General features: G+C 34.2%; 1 protein-coding gene across 19 annotated transcripts in view; it reads left to right on the top strand.

Moving 5' to 3' along the window:
- Window positions 1-27,760, top strand: part of Foxp (forkhead box P) — a 262,057-nt gene that overhangs the window by 13,444 nt on the left and 220,853 nt on the right. For 3 of the 19 annotated variants that reach the window (XM_070294705.1, XM_070294699.1, XM_070294703.1), the window contains exons 1-2: window positions 24,789-25,404; window positions 25,965-26,316. The exons of 14 other annotated variants lie outside the window; for them this stretch is intronic. The gene's annotated coding sequence lies outside the window, so the exon portion shown is untranslated. Of the gene's footprint in view, window positions 1-12,994; window positions 13,071-16,360; window positions 16,404-24,788; window positions 25,405-25,964; window positions 26,317-27,760 lie in introns of those variants that run through there. 2 more of the 19 variants (XM_070294702.1, XM_070294700.1) reach the window with 2 other exon arrangements.

Raw genomic sequence — 27,760 nt, 5'->3', positions numbered from 1 at the left:
ACTACACGATAGCCATTCTTTTGTGTAAAAATTCTTTTAATTATAATATATATATATATATATATATTTAGTATATTTATAAAAAAAATTTTACTTGAGAAACTCATGTCTCTTCATGGAAAATTTTTCATTTATTTTTTGATTGCTTTTTTTCCTAATCTTTTTTAGTAAATGAAAAAAATTAAAACTATATTTTATTTGGAACGTTTCTGAAAAAAATGGCTTTCTTGAGAATTTTTATGGACAATAATATTATCATTAAAATTTTATTATCATTTAAATTTTATAATAACTCGGTATTTATTATAATTGCAATTTTATATAATGGTAAATTATCACGTTTAATAGAATTTCTATTGGACGAAAAATTCACAAAAAAATGTATAAAGATATTGGAAGAAGAGAGAGAAAGAGAAAGAGAGAATGCATTAAAGATTTACGTAATATTTCTCGATCAATAATCTAAATTATCGTTGTTATTTTGTATTAATAACGGAATTAAAAATATAGTCGACAGAAAATAACTCTTGTAAATTTGCAGAAAAAGAAGTCGCCGCTTTACTTCTTGAATTGCACTCTTATCTGCGCTCGTTATTGTTTGCACAATATTGTTTTGTCCGAGATAAGTATCCCCCATATGACTATCGTACCACCGAGCATATATTTGCTTGACTCATTTCTGTTTGGTTCAAGAACTCGTACTAGAATCACTTGCAGGCTATACTGATTTATTTTCAATTAAAATGTTAATATTTCACGAGAAACAAAATATTATATATTTTTTATATTTTTTAGAATATTAAACTCACATGCAAATCTTATCTCTACGTGATTTATTATTTATAAAAAAAATGCCAATTATCGCAGTTATAGCATTAAAAATTTTTTTTAGAAAGGCTAATGTGTGTGTGTGTGTGTGTGTGTGTGTGTGTATTGTTCGCGAAATAGTGCGAGTAATATCCGGGAACGTCATTCCAGCCGTTACGCGTCGTGAGGAAGAAGGGCAAAGGAAAGAATGAGCGCGATCTGATCGCGCGGTTCTCTCCGTGGCGTGGAAACGAGGCGAGCGCATCGTGGAGGAGTGCGTAGCGGTCGCGCGGGACGAATGAGAGGGGAAAGATGACATAATCTCACTCTCGTAATTTGCGAAACAGATTTACGCGTGGGACGGGCCCGACTGGGGCATTTATGATAATGTGTAGCGCAGTTTACTGGACGCGATGCCTCAATGCGTGCTCGCGAGTGCGTACAGCATCGTTCATAATCGATTGTCGATTCCCTGAGTGTCTTTCGTTTGTAAGTCGTCGTAACGTAAAAATCGTATTTGCATTAATGCGAGACGCAAAACACGCAAAATATCATTAATTTTGTATTATGTATTTAATGCAATTTAATGATTTATGGTTTTGCTGTAATTCTTTTAACATCCTTATGTATATAAATATATTTAGAGATATTAATTATCGCATACTTTTGCAAACATAATAAGAACATAATCATTAATTATATATCATTCGTTTTATAATTATAAATTCCATCAATCTACATATCACATTATAATGACAATTGTCGCTTATCGATCAATGATGGATTATCACGATCAAAGTGATCAAGACGATCCATCGAATTAATCTGGTCATCTCCTTCAATCGCATCTGATTCTCCCGAGATGTCCTGATTCCTGAACAATGCTATACACGTGTACATATAAATCCGCGAGTACACACGTACGTTCGCATTGAGGAGCACACGTAAGCGCGATATAGTTGCTTCGCTTGTGAATCCTACTTAACGCCGTCCCTGATGCCAGAGCTGACGCACACGCACGAGCGTACGTATGATGTACGACACGCGGGCAGAGGCACCGGGATAATCGTGCAAGACGATTGGTAACTTCCTGTCGGTCACGTGACCGGCCTGCATCGCGGAACGGCGGCGAACGCATGGGGCTGCGGAGGATGACATTCGTTGCACTCACCCGGTGTCATTAGCTATGTCCGTGTGACACACGACGGATTAACGTATGCAGGCGAACATTTACTAATTACAATTGACCAGAAAATCCGTCGAGAGTGTTTAAGCTAATGTTATAACGTATCATTAAGTGCCGTCGCATAATTTACAAATATTTCAATTAATAATTTAATATTAAAATAGCTGATTGCATAGAAAAAGGATAGTGCTCTGAAATTATTAAGAATATACAATATTAATATTATCTTATATAGAAAAAAAATTTGTTAATTCGAATCGAAGCAAAATACGAGCGGAGTAAAAATACTAGCGTAAAATTAGGCGAGCTTGTACACTCAACACATAACAAGTCCTTTGTTTTTCTTTTGTCTTTTCTCTCGCGTCTCGTTTCTCTTCGTACGCGTACATCTGATACTTTTCAAAATATATATGCGTCTAATAAATTTATTCAAGTTTGCACCCTTTCATCAAGCTTACCAGCGAGTTTACCCTTTTCTTTGTCTGTCTCCTCTGACCTAGTTATGCAGAATAGAAAATGTACTTACCATTGCACACGCATTTATGATTGTCAATGTGACAATATGAAGCTGACATTGAGTTCACGTGTTATTAAACTCATATGTTTTTTTATTAGACTTATGACGTTTTATTAGACGAAATTATAATGAATCATATTTTCTTGCATAATATGTATCAAATTACACTTTCTACTCTGTTATGTATTGTATAATTAGGTATATAATTCTTGATACAATTTTTAAAAAAATTTAAATTTTTCTACGCGATAAGATTTAAAATTAATAAATAAGATGCTGTCGTATCAATTTACGGATGTCTTGTTTTGAAATAAATTCCAAGTATTACTAAATTCGAAACTTATTGTCATGCTTTGATTCAATGCTAATAACATCCGACAATTTATCTAAAATTGTTCTACAAATACAATTTGCGTTGCGAAAACAATCAGTGAATGACAAAATGATCGCGTGAGACGTTACGGACAGCTAACAAAGTGCAGTATGAAAAAGAAAAACCAGATTTGTATCAAATTGTATTTTGATGGAACACATTGATAGGTAAATTAGTTGCGTTGACATTGACTTGTTTAACTTTAATACTAGTCACATGTCTACTCGTAGCAATATTAATTATTACTATTACTATTACGTAGGCGCTAGAAAGAGAATTCCGAGTACTTTACAGAAAGATCGATAAGCAAATAGAAAAATAAAATTGTTATGGAAAATTTAACAATATTGCATAACTATATTTTGTAATGTCAGGAAAAACCGCGAAGTTGACGGTAAACAGATTACCATCTCGGCGTACTTTCAAAATACATGAGTTCCATCGAAACATATTTTTCCTGCTAAATCGTTTATATAATAATTTATAAGAACTTCTCTCTCTCTCTCTCTCTCTCTCTCTCTCTCTCGATCTTATCGCACCTTGTCATACACAAATGAGGTCTTATAGGTTTAACGTAAATAGAGATAATATATTATAAAATTCTAGTTCTGTTTAGAACTCGTAAGATTTTATATATATCACTCAATATATATTAATAAATTGTATAACTAATTGACCATATTACATAATAATTTTGTTTTAATAGATAGAAAATTATATTCACACACGTCTATACATGTCATTTTTAAAAAAAATTTCTTATATGATAAATTTATGTGATGTCTATTTCTCTCTAAGAAATCTCTTTAAAAATGGTTATAAGCACTAAATTACGACAAATGCAAAAATGATAAAATAATTCGAAGAATTGTAATTATGTGAAATAATAGCTTCTTTATTTTGGGTTTTCTTTTTCCCCCCGCGATCGTTTTCACGAATCGTCGAGCTTATTCGCGCGATTACGCTATCTTCCGGTGGAAAAAACGGAGATTAGCCGCGCGACGACGTTGACTCGCAATATCGTGCCATCTATTTTGTAATAGAAACAACGGAAGAGCCTAATTCCGCGAGACTGCCTCGTTCTCGTCCTCCTCGCCATTAGACGTGCAGATACATGCCCGGCGCGCATGATGCCATTTCTATCTACCTATACTTACTTACCCCACAGCTACCTACCTACCTACCTAATTATACCGAGTGGCCCACTAGGAGCGATAAGCGATTTACATACCGAACGGCACGATGGATTTACCGCTTGGTTGTGTGTGCGACGTCGATATATTCGAGTCCCGGCCGAGAACGTTGTGGGGGGTTGAGCCGAGCCGAGCCGAGCCGAACCAAGCTGAGCTGAGCTGATCCGCGCCGCGTTTGCTCGTCGACTTTGTTCCATTTTGCTCCTATTTCAGGAAGTCGGAGGAACATCGGCTCGCACACACACAAATAGTGGCATTGCCATGCGTTGCATTTTCTCTTTCTCTTATTCGAGTTTCTCACTCCGCGTTTACGGGAATAGTTGCTCTTTGCACTCTACGCGGCGTACGAACTGCCCCTTTGTTGACAAATTTATTATCGTATTCAGTTCGCTAAGGATAATTTGTTCTTCTCGCAAGAATGTTGCCAAAATAGACTTCCGAATTTACATATTTAGATATATAACTAGCGTACATTAATCAATATTTCAAATAAAATACAAAAAAGGCTCTTATTTATGTTACTGCTCTCGATAATAATTTCAATTGGCTTGCATTGAGATATAAATATGTATGTATATCGTATAATAGAACCGCGAAAAGATAGTGCTCGATGATCATGGATATAAATCTTGATATGTTGCGCATAGCCCGTGCTTAATAATTGATAAGTAAATCATTTATTCGAGGAAATAGGCACAAACGTGCCAAACGAGACAGATTTACTGTATACGCTCCATTCTTAGCGGCTCTAGTATATTTCGCTTTGCTCGCAGTAGTGTGTTTCAGCTTCCGCAATCGCGAGCTTATTGGGAACCGGTATATGTAGTCGTTTTTTTTTGTTGGCATCATTTATTTACACGACCACGTCATTTAATTTGCATTAATAAATGCCTTAATTTATGTGTGCAATGGACTCGCCATATGCGCTATCACGTTTCTCAAAGTTGTACAAAGTTACATTTTAATATGTTTATGTATATGTTGAGAAGCTGGTAAAACATATAAAAGTTAATGATTACGTATTGTAAGCTACAAATTAAATAGCGATATCTAATGCATGTAAAAAGAATAATATTATTTTCGGAATAAAATAAAAATTTGATTTTTTAATAAAACATAGATCTTATATATTTAGAAAAAACAATAATTTGATAAGAATAAATAGATTTAAATTATGAAAATTTGGCAAAGGATATTATTGTATTTTGGCAGAGAAATTAATATGCTTTATTAAAATATTAGATAAACACGCTTTACTTTCACTTAATATCGCAAAAATTAATAATATAAAGGAGCAATATAAATGAAAACGAAATGGAATAGCTCTCAATATAATTTGTAGCTTTTCGTCGAACAGCGGCAAATTCGATTTGACTCAAACCTGATTACGAGCGTGAAATATATCAAACAAAGCAATGACAACAGAACTCTATTTTCAACGACACTTATTCTTAGAATGGCATAAATTTAATTGCGACAAGCGTAGCGACTCACAGCTGCAAATATGTATCGCGCTTGAATTATGACTTGGAAATATAGTGCAACGGCGATTATTTGATTCAGTTAATTATTCCCCTCCGGACAGGAAACTTTCGAAGAATTGTCACTGAAATATTTCTAATCCTAACATGTATACGTGAATTTATAACGTATCGAAAAAGAAAATGTCTGTTGATGACTTTATCAAATGTAAATGACATTCGGTCAATGTGTTTTAAAAGACAGACATTAGTCATAATTTTTGTTACATCAAACAAGATTATTTTTGGATAGTACGTGCGATATTCTTTTTTATCTTACAGAGTCACCTTTTTTTTAACAAATATTTTATCAAGATACTTATACAATAATATACGTTATATAATAGAAACCAAAATATAAAAATTTGCAAAATCTCGAAGAGAATATGAATCCGACTCACAATTTTTATCGATACAAAACTTTTATCGCTTCTTTGCATAGGTTTGTTTTTCTCCCAGAAAGTGGTAGACTTAGTGAAGTTAATATTTTTAAAGGAATAATGAATTCGGACTGCCCGAGCTGCACGTCCTGGCTTTAAATCTTTTCCGTAAATAGATTATGGCGCGAGATAATGAAAAATTTGCTAGGTCGCAAGTTATCTTGAAACTTCCCTCTTTCACTACAGCTTTTGATTTATCATTTATGTTGTTTTTGAGATAATTCATTGCATGTTTCTTTGTTGCATGTATCGAACGTATCTTATTATACAAAACCGCTGTAAGTTTTGAAGAAGTGTTCGATTATGATCGGTAAAGTTGGAAATAAAAAATTTTTCTTCCGCGTAAAAAATGACGCAATTATCGCTCAAGGCGATATGCATTTAGATAAGATAATTCATATGGAACATCACGTGATTATAATAATCGCAGACTCGTTTGCTATCTGGAAATTGACGGCAAGAGAAAATTGAAATATGAATCATTATGTATACAAGACAATGTATACAAATGCATTTACGTAATAATCTTAGATATAATTTTCAATAAAATTATTATCTTTATCAAAGTCGTATTTCCATTTTAATAATTTTAGATCCAATAATGAAAACGGTATTTTGCGTCAAAATATTTGGCATAATTAAAATTTTAATTATTGTATTTGCGAAATTGTAGCAATCGGCTATAATTAAAGAGAAAAACATTTTTTATACAAGTATTCTAATTATAAATAAAATGGTAAATAAAAAATTACCTGTATTACTTGCGCGTATATATTATCATTAATCTGCATGAATAAGCTTATCTCAATGCAAATGCCTCTTGCAATAATGGCTTATCCTGAAATCCGACAGATGAATTCCGGAAATTCGCGCGCTCGTCTATGTTTAGAGAATCGCAATGGCTAATTTACATCGGCACGATGATTTTTTTGCGGCGCGCGCAGTATCGCGAATGCGCTGTGAACGGAGCACGTTGAGAACTCGGCACGACGACTACAAATAACAGGCTGGCGGTGGCTCATTCCCGTTGATAAATTCGCGTTTGCGTGTGTCTGAATGCGCCATTGATGAGACGTAGAAGTGGTCAACATCGGCCAAGAACCTAGTCCTGGCTCATACCCGCGTACGCGCGTACATACTAGTATTAATAGTTATGAATCTAGAATAGACCGTATATTCAGACTGTTATGCAGAGATACGCAAGGTGCTTCGCATCCGCGCGCGTTTCTTTATTACCAAAAGATGCGTACGCAAATGGAAGGAGCGTTAAAAGTTGAGTAAAGTCGCTTTTAAAAAATCGTCTTGCGGGAGTCACGATCTCGTTGAGTCGTCGGATCGACGCGACTTGCGCGGCAAAGAAAGATCGCACCGATAAACTCGATGAAGAAGAGCTTCCCGGAAAATCGTGCGCGTCCTAAAGTTTCTACGCAACTCCCTGGGAATGCCATTAGGGTTAACGATCTCGGCGTGTCGGCGCGCGAACGGTGAAGAGCGTGCGAAGGCGCGAAACACATATAAGCGCGACAACACGAACGAGCAGATTCGCTCGAGAGCGTTTTTCACATTTGCTATCGGATAAACACTTGCCATTAGAGCACTCGGGCTTTTCACGTTGCTGTTTCGTGGAATTAACAGTGATTTTATGCTGGATATATCATTCCTTTTAGTTATTTTACGGATTATTTTACCATAGATTCATTTCAGGCATATTTCTATTTGAAATTTGTTTCACGCTTGCGGATATGTTGGTGAATGAAAAATACTGTGCTTTAAATCAAGATAGCAGCAAAAATTACTAATCGAGAAAGTTTTCAATCGGTTGTAAATTTTAAACGCTTTGTATTATTTATAAAAAAAATACCTTGATAATAGAATTTATTTTACGCGCAGGTTTATATTTTTGTTTTTACAAATTTTTCGCAAATTTGTCAAAGATTTTTTTAAATATTTTGTTATACCTAAGATATACAATAATTTAAAGATTTTTTTATATTCATGCGAGATAAACAATATATTATAATAATTGCGACAGATGTATTTTTCAATATAGGAAGAAGAGTTAGCTTTCTGTAATGATCTATATAAAATTATGAATAATTTTGTTAGTGTCTCATATCTTAGTTTCGGACTTTACACCATTAACCAGAATTTATGTACGGTTAATTTTAAATATGATTTATATGAGCCGCACAAATTGCGAGAATTAACCTACTTAAGAGCAAGTGGATAATATCCACATAAATTAATTATATAAAATTTTGATTTAATATTTGAAGAATTTCGTTTCTTCCCTATTCGATCGAAACGTAATTTAGTTGCTTAAAGCGTTTCGCACATAATTTTAATATTAACCGCATACGAATATAAATATATAATGACGGGCGTATCGTCGTTAGCGTTGTTGTCCGCAATTCGCTTTTGGCGACACATCATTACGTTACGCGAAAGTCATAATAAAGAGCACCAAGAGTATAATAACGACGGCTAGGATTTTGTACAGGATCGGCGAACCGCAAATACGTGAAGTGGTGTCGCGATGCGATGGGCTGAATGTATGTATGTGGGGTGGATGGATGATCGGAGAGGATGGCGCGCTTACTAGACGGTCGATTGTAATTATTTTTCCCCGATAAAACTGCCGCTGATCACATCTTGTGACTGAGCCGAGAATGAATCGAGTGTCGTCCCCTCATCAGCCCGGCTTCGCGTAAAACAACGTGGCAAAGTTAAGCGTTACCGGACCGTATTGGAACGAGAGACACTCTAGCCATGAACATGAATTCAATATCGGTACGGCAATGCGACTAGTATCGATCATGCAAAGAAACAGTGTTGTCGAAAATACAATGTTGAGACAGAGAAATATTTAGATATTACATAGATTGTTATTTATGATCGAAATATTTCGTTATTAATAGAGTATTGATAGACTATATTTTTAATATAGATACAGAGATAAAAGAGAGAAAGAGAATTAAATATTTTTGAATATAATTCTATCAATTATATTTATTATATATATTGTATAATGATTTTAAATTTCAAAATAAATTCTTTATGTATTATATATGAAGCATCTCACTATATTATTATCAAAAAGTATTTATACTAATTGCAATTTACATATAACAGGGACTCGAAATTTTTGATTAAAAAAACATTTTTTTTTAATGCATATTTTTGGAAAAATATATTTTATTATTTGTTGTATTATTGGCAGAGTAAATACGTAAACCAATACAGCGCACCGAATAGTTTGATAACTGATTTTACATCACGCATAATTATGAAATATTTCCACGAGATTCTTTTTATCTTGATAATTTGATTATCAATTATTCCCCAACGAGATAGGCAATATTTTGCGCTCCAAATTGCTGAAAATTCCACATGGTGTTAATTGTTTTCGCGATTACCGTGTTTTCTCATAAAATGGCATGTAAAATGAAAAGTATGCGTTATGCAAATGATTGAAAATGATGCGCAATAAAATTGAACAGGTATTCAATGATCTTTATTGCATGATGACTAAAGCAGATCGTAAAAAGATAAAAATTATGATCGATGATTTAAAAATTGTCATAAATGTATCATGAACGTTCGATAACAATTATATTGTATATCGACGTCCAACAATAAGAGCAAGAGACTGTCATCTCTCTTTAAAAAATAAAGTTTGTAGCTACAAAACAATTAAAACGGCAATTAGATGTAATAGAGAAATTCTTTATTTAAACTTTATCATTAATTCAATCGATACATGATCAAGACTAGTGCAAATTGGAATCTGTAATTTTTATTCGCGCTATATTGTTAATAGACATATTGTATTCGATAACATCACCTGTTTCACACGCGATAAACGTTGCGCGCACTTCCAGGAGCCGCATCTAAATCAACTGCTAGAGTGAACAGGTTACGATGATGTTAGTAACAGGGTTTCAGGCACGGTAAGGAGCCGCTCGACTCGGATTTATCACCGGCTGCTTCGTTATTTACTGGATTACCGGCCAATTAACTCGCTACGAGGTGCGAAGCCGTGGAAAATCGATCGGGCGAATTTATCGGGCGTTCGCGCGTGAGGTTGTACGTAAAATAACACTGTGACACTATCAGGCTGTCGCAACGTGCGAAAGAGAGAAAACGTCGAAATCGTCTCCAAGCTCTTCTACCTGCCATACCGTTGGAACGAGTCGAGAAAACGAATCGGTGGACGCCACGAGCAGGCGAACACGTGCACTAAAGAGTTCCTCGACTTTACGGTTCGATCTTGAAAGTTTCTTTCCTTTTGTTCTCATCGCCAAGAGTTTAGGAGATTCCAATTCTATCTACGAGAAAGTGAGGATTCTCCATGTATGTAGGAATATACGAAAGAGCTTCGTCTATCATATTCTTTCTCTTTTTTAGAATGAAAAAGGACGAAATAATTTTCCTTAATGTAAAAAGCAAGAAAAAAAAGAATATCGCTATTACATTTATTTATCTATAGAATAATAAGATGAAGATCTAACAGTATCATCGTTTTACTAGATGCGCGTCATTTTCATTTATTTTCTCGAATATTATGACGTACATGATGATTAATTCAGCATAAAAGGTTATCATTGAGTAGAATGAAATAGCTATTCTATCGCTGATCCTATCACTGTTCTTGCAAAATATTAATGTCTGCGCGGCAAACAAAGATTTAAGATATTTCAATTATAATATAATTCGGTTTAATTCTTTTCAAACACGAATGACCTGACATTTTTTCTAGTTGTTATCCTGATACTGAAAACGGAATTCTTTTTATAACGTGGTAAAGAATACCATAAGAATATATATATAATTTAATCATACTATTATAAAATTACACCGTGATACATATGTTTATCAAAATAAATTAATTGCTGTTTTTCGAGAAACATACAATTGTTACATTGGAACTTTTCAAGTGGCATAATCACCTCGTAAGGATATAATTATGTAATTCATCGTCGTCCGCGATTATCTATGAGTATGCGTCTGCGAACCACCAACTACCCCGACTAACCGTCACAGGTGTTAAATATTAAACTCACAAGTCACGCGGGGGTGTAGACGCGCTTTAGAAATCTTGCCAGACATTGTCGCGCTCTTATTTGGGATATGATATTTAACGAAGCTTGTGTCAGAATATGCGACGGCATGTTACGGAAATATTACATGTAATATTTGATCACTCATTACTGTCTCTACGAATCAGATATTTTTATTACTCGGAATAATCCGATATGGTTTGATGTTTCCGCACGTGAAATATTGAAAGGCTACATTGCATTTTCATCCACCGCAAGAGAGACGCTTTGATAAACATGTAACGTCATATACGTCTCGCTATTTTTTACCTGCTTTGTGTAAAATTTATCTCTTATACTTTTATTTACTTCCAAGAGATTATACTTTAATGTTAAATAAAGGAGACTTGAGAAAAATATATAAAGAATTTCTATACATACTTTTTAAATTTATTATTTATATATCTAATATAGAAAGTAATGATTTATATAATTTTTCTTTTTACTTTTATTATTGTATTAGAATTCTCAATTAATTTTACGTAATCGGATCCCCTATTACGCTACTTGTTATATCTTTCGAAAGATGAGGAGACAATGAGACACTTTTTATATGTAAAGCCATCTGCAAATGAAGATAGTTGACAGGGGTTGGACGGGGGGGTTGGAATATGATTAGTATACCGTTATAGAGGCATCATTTCGGACACTTAAATTTATCGAGCAATTTTCATGATGTTACGTACTGCTGCTACGACCCTCGTAAAACAAAAGAGTGTAAATTAGGCATCGTAAACGACTTCTTCTTTCTAATATTTTACTATATTAAAATTTCGAAGTTAATTAAAGAAAGCAGTTTGATGACATTTAAAACGTTATAGGCGAACGTAATGCGAAACGTAATAAGACTTGCGACGCGAGAAGCGCGGTAAACAAAGGGAATAAGTGGCCCGTGCTCATTTTCCAGACTTTTACGAGTTTAAAACTTCCTTCTTTTCTTCCGCGCGCTGATATTTCGTAAACAATTAAGCCGACAGACTTAACCTTTCGCTGCGGTTTTGATGGAAAAAATTGTGAAAAGTTAAATACGCGATGGAGAGTAATTATGTATGAGTGTTTGTACAATATAATAAAAAAAGATATTTACATTAGGATTAAAATTTCGATTATGTAGTTTTATTTATGCTTTTAACTTTTATCAATATAATAAACAATTATTTATGTAAAATTATTATAATAATCTTGGGCATAAAATAAATCGTATAGTTTTCACTTTCTCTAGAGTTAAGTATATATTGCAGTAGTTTCAAAAACTATGAGACGAATATCTTTTTGCTTCTACGAATAAGACGGAGACAAAGTGGTATGTAGCAATCATTTCCGGCGGGTGATCACGCTTTCGTAATTAGCCACCCGAGAAGTAAGCGTCGCTTCTTAATTCTGCATCGATTGGCAGAACCTCCCCTCCTTCCCGCGAAACCGATCGTTGGCCTCTCGCCGATGAGAATTTTTTTCAGCGAGCTGCTCAGAAACGCGGAAAATCGTGAAAAATGCTTTAAATTCGAGGCGATTTGATTGATTGTGTTAATAAGAAAGTTTCCTTCCTTTCTTCGTCATCCCGCGCGCTCTTATCTCGGCGCTTGTGGATAGAAGCGGGGTGCTTTAATCGATCGGTTACCATTGATTACGCATGATTAATGAACCTCTTGAAATATGGAAAATATAAACCCCGGTACTAACAAAACCTCCGTGCTTTACGGCATGATACGCGGAGAAAGTAATTAATAGCGTGAAAGCTGTTTTTTTCCGAGGCGACCATTGTTCGCGGTTTTTGCTATCTTCGTGTACTGAAAATATGAGTATTTCTTATTTTCTGGGATGTTTGGCTAAACGAAGTATACCTTTTCTGTTTGTTTCAGGTAAGGGCAACTGTTACGCGGAAAATGTTACCATTCGCGTTGCGATAAACATTCGTTCCTCGCGACTCAACTCCAGGTAACATACCTTATTATTGAAACGATATTTTAGTTTTCATTACAAACATTTATTTGCCGCATTTACTCGTATTGTGACGCTTCTTAGTCTTCTTTTAAATCTAGGTATTCCGATGTACATTATTGTTGATTAATCAATTTTAATGACATTTAAAGATATACTTTTATCATAGTTTTATAAGTTTCTCGTTTAATTCAACATTGAATTTCTCTAATTATGCGTAATATGGAACCACTATTTGATAAATTTTTGTTTGGTAACCAAGTGGCCAAAATGTCAATTAATAATCTATTAAGCCAGCAATTTTTGTGTTCGCGCTAAATAAAAGCAGTTGTAGAAGTTCTCTCTCTCTCTCTCTCTCTCTCTCTCTCTCTCTCTCTCTCTTTTTCTCTTCCTTTTGCTCTCGCACATTAATTATTACCATGATAAGTTGCCAATTCTCTTCATTCGTTGTTATTCTGTTTTGCCGTTCCCTCGCAGATAAGAATTGAGAAGAAATTAAAAATCCATCGGATTTAAAATCTCCTTCTCTCATCGTTTGTATTCACGAGCACGTAATACGCTTGTGTCTGAATTTATAACGTCAGTATTAAGATAATAGTATACAAAGAGATACGAATGTGTAATTAATTAGAAATTGCAAAATACGTACAAATACAAATGTTTTGCAATTTATTATATTGTATATCATTTAGCGTATAATGATCGCTTTAAATGAGAAAAAGAGAGAAAGAGGGAGAGAGAAAGATTTCTTAAAATTTGAATTCTTTTAATTTTTTTAAATATTATTTATTTAAATATTAAAAAAATATTTTTAATGTAAATAAATTTATGAAATTTGATAAAAAAATAGATTAGACAATAAATATTTTTATTATATAGTTTATAATAAAAATTTATTATTGGTATTATTATAGCGATATTATTTATAAAAGTTTTAGATAATAACTCTATAATCACATAATAATTGTCAAATGCATCAAATGCTATTGTTGTGAGTGCTTTGAATTTATTTGAAAATGCCAACAAGACACAATATCGATTATTCGTTCCTGTAAACGAATGAATTCAAAGCTAACAAGTTTGATCGCCTTATAGAGCGCTGGTTCTTGTGTACGAGCGGGTATCTATATAATAGTTGTCCGTAATTGGCAATACTGATCTGCTCCGTTAAATTACGGACAATGCACATCTTATAATGTTGTGCGGTACCATTATACTTCGCCATTCCCTTCCGCGCTATTTCGCTTCCAATTTTCCGTTGCCCGTAACAAGTCCACCAGTCTACGTAACACCGGTATTGTCCAGAAATTTATCTCGAAGCGATCTGAGTTTGAAGGTTTTCTTTTATTCTATGTTATATTGTTTCGTTACTTTCAATGATCGTTCATTAGTCGTAGAGTAGAGAACATCGATCCTCCGAAGGTTTGTTTCTATAGTATTTCAATGTTTACGTAGCTTTACCCTTTTTAATCAAGCATCCCTATCATAATAATTCAAATTCGTATATAAGTGTATGGCGTATAATTAAATATTACTTTATACTCACTGGTACGATACGCAACGATGGAGTTGTAGAACATAACACGTTGATCTGTAAAATACAAATATATTTAAATAATATAAATCGATTTAAAAAAAGTAATTAATTATAGAGTGATTAAGCTTATTCAAGCAAATAATTATTGCGCTTTATTAAATTTTTATTTATGTCTCTTTATATAGAAACATTCAATAAAGGAAATTTTCTCGAAAAAAATTTGTTTTTAGATACTTATATTAAATATAAAAAAATTAACATCTTTTTAGAAATAATCTAAAGAATTCTCTCTATAAAAGTATAATATAATTTATTAATTATTTTATAAATACTTCTAAAATATTTTATACAATACACATATTATATTATATATACGCAAATCATGTAGATATGTTATTATCATCGAGATAAGGGAGCGCAATTTTTTCAAATAACAAATAATAAATTAATAAAATTGTAAATTGCTCACTTCATGGTTGCCCCACCGATACCACCCCCGGACCTCCTTCTTCTTTCTTAATTGCTTTTTATTACTCCTTGTCACTCACGTGACACTCACTGGCGAAAACAATAACTACTGATTATGCGCGCACTAATCATCAAAATGACAACGATCGCGCGGAACTTTATATAGCAGTCGCCATGTTAATCGCATATTACCTATATTTATCTTATATTACAACGGAAAAACGCGAGAACTACGGTTACACGAAGCTGTAATTTGTTTGACATTGAAATAATTCAAGAGAAGTAATTTAAGTAAGGAAAAACTATAATACATTAATTGTTTATTAATACTTAATTTAACATTGGAAAAACGTAATATTTTTGGCGTATTTATTTCATAAAATTTATGTTCAATATTTTGTAGTAGTGATTGAAGTCTTATGTTATTGTCACGTACGCCGTTTATGTTTACATAAAGAATACAGCGCGTATACACACAGTCACCTTGTTATTCGTACGGCGAGAGTCGAGTGGAAAGGTAACGAACGACGCATGATGCTTCGTATCTCGTGTCGTATTACTTATGATATAATTAATAAAAATGCCTTATAAAATACATACGTATACTATTTCTTAACAGCAGAGATAATGTTGTATGAATTCGATCGCGCGATTGTCAGGGTCAAACGAATCGTAGCTTCGTATAATAGTTATCACGTTCTTCCGTCGTAATATAAAATAAAATATGCATTATATACGATTAACATGGCAAAGTGTTATGTAAAGTTTCGCGCGATCATTGTCATTTTGGTGATTAATGCGCGCATAATCGTAATTATCGTTTTCGCGAATGAATGTGAGCGCCATTAAGGAGCAATAAAGAACAACCAAGAGAGGAGAAGGAGGCCCAGGGAGGCATCAGGCATCGGCGAAGCAACCATGAGGTAAACAATTCGTAATTTTAATAACTTATTATTTGCTGTTTGTAAAATTGCTTGCTTATCTCTTCGAGATAATGATTTATCTTACATTATTTAATATATATGTATGTATAAAAGATTTGTAGTTCTTTAGAATACTTGTATAAAAATTAAACTTCTATTTATCCATTTTATTTAAGCTTATATCTAAAAACACAAATTTTTTTTAATTAAATATTTAAACGCACATGATTGAAACACAGATAAATATAACAATTTATATAATAAAGCGCAATAATTATTTATTGGAATAAAATTAATGACTTCTGAATATTAATTACTTAAATCGCTTTATATAATTTAAATGTATTTATATTTTACAGATCAACGTTATGTTCTGCAACTTCGCCGTTGCGCACCGTATCGGTGAGTGTTAAATTATATTTTATTTTCATTTTTTTTTTCTCGAGAAATATAATATAAATTTGCGAATTATCACAGATATATATAAATAACGCGTATAAATTTATATTTGCAATAATGCAATAGTTAAGATTTTTTTTGCATTATTTAATCTCATAAATTACTTGATAGACATATATAAAGAAAAAGCGCGATAAATAAGTCTTTTTGCACAAAACATTGCCTTCTCGAATTTAACTTTATCAATAACTAGCTTTATCAATTCTCAATCGTTTCTCCAGAATACACTTTCGGTCGCCTTCAGCTAAAGTCGATCTAAAATTTAGGTTCACATCGCACGCGAGTGGCGAGGGAGGGGTTTTGTTAAGGGTGGACCCTTTTACCGGGGGCAAACACAAAATGCATTATTTATTGCCCGTAGCGGCTGGCAATTCATCGAATTCCCGCTAAAAGCGAAAGAGTTGAGGTCGAGGGTTGGCACTTGTGCAACGCGAGGTGCGTTCGATGGAAACGGTCGTGGAGGTAGGGTTAAGTGGTACCTTCTTTCCTTTCCATCCCTTTGCACATTCTCGCGCGTGTACATGCATTCTCTCATGTGACTGAAAACTTTCCATCTCTTCTTATATATCAATATTTTTCATATATTCGCACTCTGTGTCTTATATACATGAAAGACTGGCATATTCAATGCAATGTTATTCGCCAGAATTTTTTCACGGTATTCTATTTTTAATGTCAAAGATTTTAAACGGCAAAAACATTTTTTAGAAAAATAAAAAGTAGAAATATAAGAAAGAGAATGGGAAAGAGGCGAGAGAGAGACAATTTTATTAAATCTTTTTTTAAAATATCTGAAATTCTCTCATTACATTTGTAAATTATATTTACAGATCCATGGGTATTTCTCTATATCTTTTTATGTAAATATTTTTTATAGACAAATTTAAATCTTACTTTATTTTTTTTGGGGGGGGGGGAAAGATGAACTTTTTTTTTTCTACGTTCTTAAAACTAGATTGTCAAATTTGAGAAAACTCTTTTATTTTTCTCTATCCTCAACGAGATCAATAATTATGTATATACAGTTCCACATTTTCGCAACTTGCGTTTCTTTTTAAAAACAAATCACCCGTAAGTTTTCGCAGCACTAATTGCCAAGGCAGAGGATGAAATTCATCGGTACCGTAAAAGGGTGTCGCGAGGGGATGCACAAAGTGAATCGAATAAACGTCCAATCCGGGTTGCCCGTCCCTCTTTTTCGCTGTTCCTCTCTTTCACCCTCTCTCTCTCTCTCCCTCTCTGTTTCTCTCTCATTCCTCCGTTCCGTGATTTATGTTAATGTTTTTGTCTCGGAAGCGAGATACACCAAAAGGCGATTCGATTCGCACGGGCGCGGCACCCCCGCAGTTTTCGCTACGGCGCGGATTAACTTAACTACCTTAAGACGGCAATAAAGGTCGTCGACGCGATTTAACCGGTTCCCTTTTACTGCGGTACCGATGCCCTGGCGCCCGTAACGTTAAACCAATGTCTAGGTTGCATATTGACGGTAATGGGAAAAGTTCGGTCTTTCGGTATCTGACTTTGCGCGGGGGTGCGTCGATCAATCAATCGGACCTCGCGGGCCCCACTAAACCCTTTCTCCCTGGTTCCGTCTTTTTCCCTCCGTTCCCTCAACGACTTCTGATCGGTATTTTAAAGCTTTTTCATGGCAGTCATGGCAGTTACAAAAAATAATTTGAGTGCCACAATAGTGCAAAAATAGCTCGAGCATTGAAATGTTTGAGAAATTATAAATTTTTATGGAGAATGAGCAAAATTAATTTGAAATCACGCGCATCTTATCTAAAAACTTGTTCGATGATTTACACGCGCAAATCTAGATTTCTCTTGGCGTGAAATAAAAAAATATAAGCTATCGATCGTAATATTCTCTTTCACTTGGTCTCTTTAATATAAGTATGCTCGAGACTCAATAAACTTTTCATAAAGTTAATATTAAATAAATATAATTAAACGATTATAAATACAATCTCGATTCGGGGTACATTGATTTTCGAGGGTCGACTATAGGAGAAGTAAAAGATTGGTAAAACGAATGAGAAAATGTGGGGGAGTAATCGAATAAAGTTCTTAATAATGGTAATGCCTTATTGTTATCAAACTTCTATTTATGGAATCTATACAATATCCGTACACCAGTTTACCCCGCAAATTTCTACTCGATATCGAAACTATTGATAGTTCTATAAATAGCAGAGTCTCTACGATTTTTGCTAGAAAATTGAAAGTCTAGTCTTTTAATAAGATAACGCGATAGAATCTTTTGTATTGACAACAATACTCGACAACCTGAGATCCGCGTAAACGCGGCAGATTACAATAAGCGACAGGTCGGTATAGCAATCGTCGGATCACTCTCGTAGAAACCGTGAAACACGACAAGGAGAGGGTGGCGGATATACGGCCCGATAGTCCGTATATCGTATAATAACCGCTCTACGGATTTAGCCGTGGCCCGCGAAGGGATCGTCCTCTCCAGGTTAAATCGCCGCGTAAACGCCTCGGTATATGGATCGCCATGGATTTCGTTTCGGAATTGGCGCGAGCGAGTGAAGCTCTTAGATAAGGTAATCCGGACCTCGAAAACTCGTCGAGAACATCCCTGAAAACACCCTTGCATGCCGGGCACTGTGTACCTATCGGGAAAGCCTTTCGGCTGATTAAACTCTTTCGTGGCGGAGGAAATATAGCAGTAAAATTAAAAATTTTCTTAACGATTAGTTTGATGCTATGATATTATTTGCTATAAGGTGACAAAAATGTGGAGACTTAATCGTGTTTCTTATAATATTTTTATATTTCTCGTGTACATTTTTGTTGTTTTATTATATGTGTTAACATATAAAATTAGCTATGCATTTGTTCGAATAATAAAATTGTATACGAGGAACGCGATTCAATATTTGACATCCGGGAAACGGTGACGTTTAATATTTCGCTGTTGACAGTAGCGGTTTAGAAGCAGGTTTAGAACGCTTTTATAAAAATAAGACAACGTTGTATGCGATATAGCGTTAGTAATTATTAGTTTATATATTTGAAAAATTAGCACATATTTTTTTGACGTAGATATAATAACAATTAAACAGAAATATTTATTATAGTAAAGATATTAAAAGATTTAAAGCAATACGCTTTCTCGATTGTCGATCCATTAATTATACATTACAATAATAAAAGTATTATTTATATAAAACTACCAAGCCATATTACCATAAAAATAACGGAGCACATTTCTACTCATATACGGCTAGAATAACAGATAAGAAGACCATTGTTAAAAAAACAGCAGTAATGCGACGAGAAAGTAATAATAAGATCATAATATACGATTTTCCAGAGAAGTCGCAATTATATTACGAGTCTCTTGGTAAGCATCGTGGTATGTAATATACGTAAAACCGACGGCGGTTTAGAAACGAAATTAGCACGTGGTGAGCGACAGTGAGTTCTCACGTATATCGTCGCGTAATTCTTTTCCAAGGATAACGACGCGTACTTTTCTCGGCAGCGGCAGCGAGCGAGAAGTGACGGAAAAGGGGATTCCCCTGTACCTGATGCAATTAACTCGCTATTAGCGGAGCAGACGTTGAGCAGGTGGCCCGCCGTTACGAAAGTATAGCCCGCTGTACGTGATTAAAGCGGGAATTCGTTACGGGTACACCGGCGCGGCCCCGTCGATAAGATTAATTGATAAATGGCTGAATCGATTGGCGCCGTTGTAGTTTCGTTACGACGGCTCGGTGGGGTTGGCAAGATAAATATCTCGTCGCGCGATCCTGTAACTATGTAATCGGGTTTAATTCGAGTGCACGTAACTCCGCGGACGACGGTGATACATGAAAGATTATCATTACCGCGTTGATATCGGTCATTAGCCGCGCGCATCCAGCACACGCCTTTCCCACGATAACATTGCGAAGGACTTTGTCAAATTAAACCGAAAAAATTAAGATGATCTTTTTTTGGTTCATATTGCTTTCTCTCATATTTCAATTTCGCAATTTTGCGATATTTTTTTGTTGATTAAAATATATATTCTTCTTTAAGAAGCATAAGCTAAACAACGAAATAAAATATTCTGATTAAGTAATCGCTCGTGTGTTACGCAATTGGTATTTAGTACGCACAGCACGTATACATGACGCACGCACACGATGATGAAAGACTTATGCGTTTATCCCGGAAAGAAATTCGGCCGAATATTGTTACAAACGTCGTATCGTGTTTAGATTGTCCTCAGTTTGTGAGAACACGTTGTGATGTTTCCGCGAAGCACTGGGAGAAACATGCATTAACACGAGAACAAGTAAATAAACTATCTAGGCAGGAACATCAAGCGGCGAGAAGCTGCTGTGGATGAGACATCCTGTCGATGGTGGGGCAAAAAGTGATGGCGAGGGCAAGGCAAATGTGTATAGTCTGTGCGTAGGTTCATCACGTGTTCATGTGTTCGAATAGCCATGTTACTTTGATGACGCTCCGTTCGGAGAACAACGAGATGATGGCATACTGTGTTGCAAAATGATATTTAGGTCGATTCTCCACAAGAAGAATATTATCGTTTAGAAATTACAATAGCGTACTAGACAGATTGGTGCCGCACTCGAATGATGCAACTTCATCCGATACTTACTACTTCTCGCATTCGAGCAAAAGTTAAATAGAAAGTACTTGCATATTCAGCTATACAGCTGAATCTTTATTGTATATGATCTATATTTATTTTATATTACAACGAAAAAACGCGAGAAGTACGGTTACACGAAGCTGCGATTCATTCGGCACTGAAATAATTCAAGAGAAGTAGTTTAAGATTAAAGCGCACGATAATGTTGGAGCCTCCACGATAGATTTATGTATTTTAATACTTATTAGCATTTTAATATTGATAAACATATAATTATCACTTAATACAATTAAAACATCTTTCTGTTCTAACTACGAAGAGTCAATAATTTAATTTTATCCCACTATCAAATGACGTTTTAAAGACATTTTATCAGACATTTTTATACTATCTGTTTCGATCGAAGATCGTGTTGCGATCGTCGTAAATTGTAATGATTATGACAAATAAGTCCGCGCTATCTATATATCTGGCCGAGTATCGTTTAAAGAGTTGGAAAAGAAAACATTGTGGAAGAGACACCATCCATGGAAGCCTATCTACTGCAACAGCTGACGCTACGCTGTTGCAGTGCGAGGTGCGAAGAGGGAAGACAGGGCATTCATACGGCACTGTCACACTCGGCGAATGCAGAAAACGTGAACGACAGAGATCGACGAAGGCAGTAGACCATGGCAATTCGTGGGAGGAGGTTGTTAAAGCCCGTTTTACAGCAAATTCTGCGCCTCATCAATATCGATCGATTGTTTTCTTTCTAACAAGTAAATGGCCGGGATTTAAATGCGAACGTGAAAGAAACCACAACCGTAAAAATTACCGTAAGAAATACGTGAAAATATATATATATATATATAAAAATTATAACGATATAACGAGTATATATGTATTGTATAACGTGCTTGTACAACCGATCGATAAAGAATTATGTCACACTAACTCTAAAAATTGATACTGGCAAAACTGACAAAAGTACCAAGAAGTAACGAAACAATTTATATAACACAACACATTTGAAATTGGAAGATTTAATTGAAAATGGGTATTTTGTTTTGTAAATGTGTTTTTTACGATTGAAATTTTCCAAATATCTTTGACACTTCTTTTTGCTCGAAAATGACGTGTTCCAGATATTTTGTCGCTAATATCTGGAATTCAGCATTTGGCAATACAACCACGATTTTTTTTTAGCTTCAATAGGAGAGTTACATAAATGTATTATGTAAACGATATAAGGAAGCTATAAACAATTAGGATATAGGCAATTTGCGCATGCTAAGCGACTCTCTCGTCGCGCGCAAGCTTAATGAGCACGTGTCGCGTAATTTCTATTGATATTGCGACCTCAATAAATGCCGGAGAGTGGGACGGACGACTCTTTAATATGATGATCTATTAATATCTCACATTACGTATCGAGATGTAAACAACGTGTAGAACACACGTTGTTAACTTAATAATGTAGGCGCGCGCATCAGAAAGTGCGCTATTTCGAATGACTTTAGCCTTCACGAATGCGCGATTCAACAAGATATTTGGTCACTAAAACTTTACCATCGCTAGCAGAACGTGGAAAGTGAAATTTCCTTTTCCGAAATGAATATTTTATCGGTTAGATAATACAAATTTATGTAGACAATGATATTAAATAACTTATTAAGCTATATCGTCAATCTTGGCATGAGATATTGCATTAGATCAAAAGGCAACAATAGATCTGATTATAAGATTATTATTGTGTTCATTGTATTGATTTGTATGTAACATTTAGAAAATGATATCTAATTTTAAATAGAGTTGAGAAAAAAATTAAACTATATATAATTAATGATAGTTTTATACAACTTATACAATTTAGACTTGTTAGAATTAAAATAACAAAGGTATTTTTTATTTGGAAATGGATGTTATTTTTTACGTTTAGATTAGTAAATAATATTTTTTGTTTTAGTATCAACATATTAATTTAGACATTTTAATGTTTCCTATCTTACAATAAGCACAAGCATGACTGATAAAAATTTCGAATTCTGAAAAATTATTGACACAGTTCACATTTTATATTTTTTTTTAATTTATGCAAAATTCATAGAAGAAAAAACAAATGCGTATTATCATTCATTCATCGTTATTTTAATGCTCATATTTCACAAAAAAAGTCGCACGGCGCCTAGAACATATCCGTATACCGTACAGTCTACGACTACCGTAACGTCGATGTACGTAACTATCTATTAATTGCCATAATTACTGTAAGAAATTGTACTATGACTTTATCTGTCGTTCAGTCATAATTATAAGCTATTTTGTAAGGAATATTCAAAATTACGGTTTGACATTTTATATATGCTATATTTATATTTTAATTCACACACAATTGAAAGACTATTTTTACTATTACTACTGATATCGTTTGATAAAATTGAAATCACATATGCGCATGAATACACGTGTTTATATGTCTTTTTGTAGACTATTTAAATGATTACATAAATTTACGTTTATATTCGAGTTATGGAGAAAGGTTGCGATTTCATTAATGGTACGAAACTTAATAGATCTTTCGGATTATTATACTCGATATGACTATTTTATTAATATATTGTCTTTCTAATATATTAATCGAAATATAACTACGACTTTTCTATAATTATTAATAAGGCAACGTATTAATAGAATTTATGTGACGCGCATTAAATATACGCGCAAATATCATTGTCAAAAAATATAAAACAAAAACAATAAATATGGATCATTAGTGCTTTGAAAATACATGTTAATATTATTATCAGATAACGATATTTTTCTAAATTTAATCTATTGGTAGAGACACCAAAAATATCTCTATATTACTAAAGAAATTATTTGTCACATTAACTACGTGTCTTGCATATGTAGGTCATATCTGCTAGTTGATACTATACATATCAATATTTGCAAAACAAATAGCGAATGTTAAACGGTCAGAATTGATAAGTCGTTTTCTCATGATATTATCGAGTTGAAATTTTAAGAGAGAATAGAACTTGGATATTATTGGATTATCGTTATATTTTAATAGAGGGATTGAAATATTCTTTACAATTTTGTACGGTACAAATAATTAAAAAAAAAAAAAAAACGTTATTATTATACTTTAAGATTGTGGAAAATGCTGCTCTTAAGAAGATAAAAGATGAAATGCATTAGTCATTATTGTCAATCATTATGGCCGTGCATACACTATAGAATTAAATATCGCCGTGTATGATACATACACGTACTATGGAATACATAAGAGTTTCATCGAAATCTTGAAACATTGATTGTAGTAAAAAAGTAGTGATATTTTATCACGTGATTTATTTATTAGTCACAGTACTTTATGTATCCTGACCGTATTTCATAGGATTATCTAATTAGTGATCCAAAGTGAAGATCGCGTCATTAATACGTATTTGTTTTTTCGGGTAGATCGATAATTTTATCAGCACGGAAGAGTGTAAACCGCGCTTTATTCGGCACCGTGAATACTGGCGTCGTGACGAACAGAGAGAGAGCGAGAGAGAAAGAGAGAGAAGAGCAAACAGAGAAAAAGAGAGAGAAGACAAGTGAGAAAGAGAAAGATACAAAAGCGTCGGTCGACAAAGAAGGAGAATGATAGAGCGCAGGGGAGAGGGAACTGCGGACCGTCAGTGCCAGGCCGCGTGAGGGGTGGGAGACGTCGGTCGGCTCGGGAGAGGGAGGGAAACGCGTAAACAGAGAGTCAACATGTAAACAGGCCACTCGCGAGACAAACAACGTAGGGGCCGCGGGGCTGTTCGCCGCCGAACGAGGCAAGCAGGCAGGAGGCAGGCAGGCCGGCAGGCAGGCAGACAGGCTAGAGCAGGCTTGTGTTCGTTCGCTTCGTCGCTCCGTTTTCCGTGCGTGTTCCGTCCATCCGTCTGTTACGGTCCGTACCACATCGTCGTGTTCGATTTATCAAATCGCGCGCGCCGGCCTTTTAAACGCGGCCGCCGAACGATCGTGTACCCGCGCGGGTTCTTCGAGCGACTGCGACTACGGCGCTGGCGCTTCGAAAACCCGCCGAAAATTCGGAAGTGAGGGGGGTCAATGTCGATCGGGATCATTCGGCACGGTTCGACGGGTCTACTTGTCAGTGAAACGAGAAAGAGAAAGGGTGAAACGAGGAAAAGTGGAAGAGAGGAAGAGAGAAAAGCGGAGCAGTTCTATTCTTTTGTTGATAACGCCTCCGTAGAACACGTGAATTGTTGGTGCCGTCAACATGTGCCTGCGATGTATCGAACAGTTTATCGAGTCGTTAATTACAATTGTGTACGGGAATAAATTGTTGTTTCAATTAATTAATCAGTACAATCATTAATAAATGCCAGTACAATAGTAACTTTGTGATAGGCTAATCCAGAGGAAAAAGTAAAATAAAGCGCGAAATTTTTATTAACAATAAATTTCAAAAGTGACGCATTTTTTCTGAACCTCGTTTCATTTTAATGACTAACTTATGTGTAAGATTTTAAAATTTACTTGAAAGTAAATATATTTATACTTTGTTGTGTGTACATTTTAATGTGATGTCTTTTACATTAATATGATTTCACTTACATTAGTGACATAGAAAGATTTTTTTTCATTATATATATATATATATATATATATATATATTTATTTTTTTTTCATTGTTTTTTTTATTTTTTGCTTAACTAACATCTCGTTCATATCTTGTGGTATCTAACGTGTTTTCTTTATTCTAATAATTTTTTAGCAATCTAAATAATAAAAAATATAATATAAAATATAATGTTTAATTATTTTAAAAACGTTATAAAACTGATATAAAATAGAAAAATGTGTCATTTTTTTTTTTTTTTTTATAGAATTTTCTCGAAAGTCTGAATTATTCGATAAAGACGTTTAATAGAAAAATTTAATGCACGTGTTAATTTTGACTGCGATACTTTTATAATGCTAAATTGTTCATTGACAATAATCGGAAATATATTAACAAAGTACAATAACGCGACATAGAAGACAGGAAGATACGATAATGAACAATAGGTGAATTTTCAATTATTCAGTGCATCAGTGATACGTTGCATTGCACGTTGCGTACAAATGTGCAAGAGTGCATATAGTGATGAGGAATACACATATCCATGAAGCCCGTGTGAATAGTACAGACTTTCGGGGAAAGCTGATCGCATGTTTTGTACGTTTTAAATTACTTCGGTGAGTGTATTTTACATAAATCAGTATTTTAATATAATGCATATTGATTATATACATATATTTAATAATATAAGTTATTGAAGATATGAAAACTTACCGAACTATAATCTAGAACATAACGTCAAATTGCAAATATTTATCAATTGTAATTAATCGCGTGCTTTTCTAGATCATAACACGCAACGAGAAATAACTCTAATATTAAGTACTATTGCATAAATGATTTATTTATTTGAATCTCACGGATTAATTTTGACTTGAGATTTTTAATATTGATTAATTAATAATTTATGGACAATACTAATTACTGAATATTGTGACTATTATCAATACTAAAATATTTCTTATTATGCATATGTTACTGGAATTTGCATGCAATCCGTGTCAAAAGATTAGAATCGAGCATATATATTTCATTCGATTAATTTTATTGATGAGCATGTTATTACAAAATTAAAGTTTGATGCGCCTTATCAAACAATTTTGTGAACTGTTCTTTAATTTAATAATATTTTAAATATTTTGCTTAATACTCTCTGGGGAAATGTGTATGTTTAAAACCAAATGATATTAGCTTGAAAAATAAAATTTTCGTTAATTTTATATTTATTGTTAATAGAATAGTATTAAAAAATATATTTATCATATTATGCGATTTTACTTTAATCATCAATGCAGTGATCTCATTTTTCTCTCTTCACTCTATAATGAATTCTATATTATCTTTTAAAGTCTCTTTACGTTTATGGAAGAAGATAATTGATAAGTTATCTAAAGTTGTCTAACCTTTTACAAAGTGCCACAAAATAGCAGAACGCGCTATTCGCTTCCGATCTAAATGTCAATAAAATACGTAAAGGCCACGATTACACGAACTTTGCTCTTTACGCCAAATATTACATCGCGGCTGAATGTAATTACTCCGAAATTTATGATGCACGCAACGAACACTTGAACGTGTCATCTTGTTACCGAGCTCGATTACCGTGACATGAGAGAATCAGAAGCGATGATATTTCTTCGGAAACATAGTCGTCGCGATAGCATGCTGAGAAAACTGCAACGTTGTTAACATAAAGAATAATCTAACAGAGGAATTATCCGTGTATTGGCGGCCGCACACGTGAATCATCAGCTTTTTTTGCGGCACGTCGCGTAAGTAAGCAATTGTTATCCGCGGCTCTTATTAAGATTTATGAAATCTTATATACGCATATTCTCTAATTGCGCGTTTGCGCGAGCACCTTTTAAGAAAACTGCTCGGTGTGTCCATTATCCGTTTATTATCGTGACTATCTCACGCTCATAAATCGACGCAAACACTTTTCCGGGTATTCCAAATTTAAGAGCGGCCAATTAATTATTAGCCCAGGCAGCCTCCGACTGCTGCCTGTCTGTCTGCCAATTCGAATCATCCGGAATCGCGCGAATGGCGCGTTGCGTT

The sequence above is a fragment of the Polyergus mexicanus genome, unplaced genomic scaffold, assembly GCF_030449975.1.
Source record: "Polyergus mexicanus isolate NDT 795.1 unplaced genomic scaffold, iyPolMexi1.0 SCAF_4, whole genome shotgun sequence".
NCBI classification, from domain to species: domain Eukaryota; kingdom Metazoa; phylum Arthropoda; class Insecta; order Hymenoptera; family Formicidae; genus Polyergus; species Polyergus mexicanus.
The sequence above is the reverse complement of the archived record's forward strand: the minus strand, read 5'-3'. Positions and strand labels throughout refer to the sequence as shown.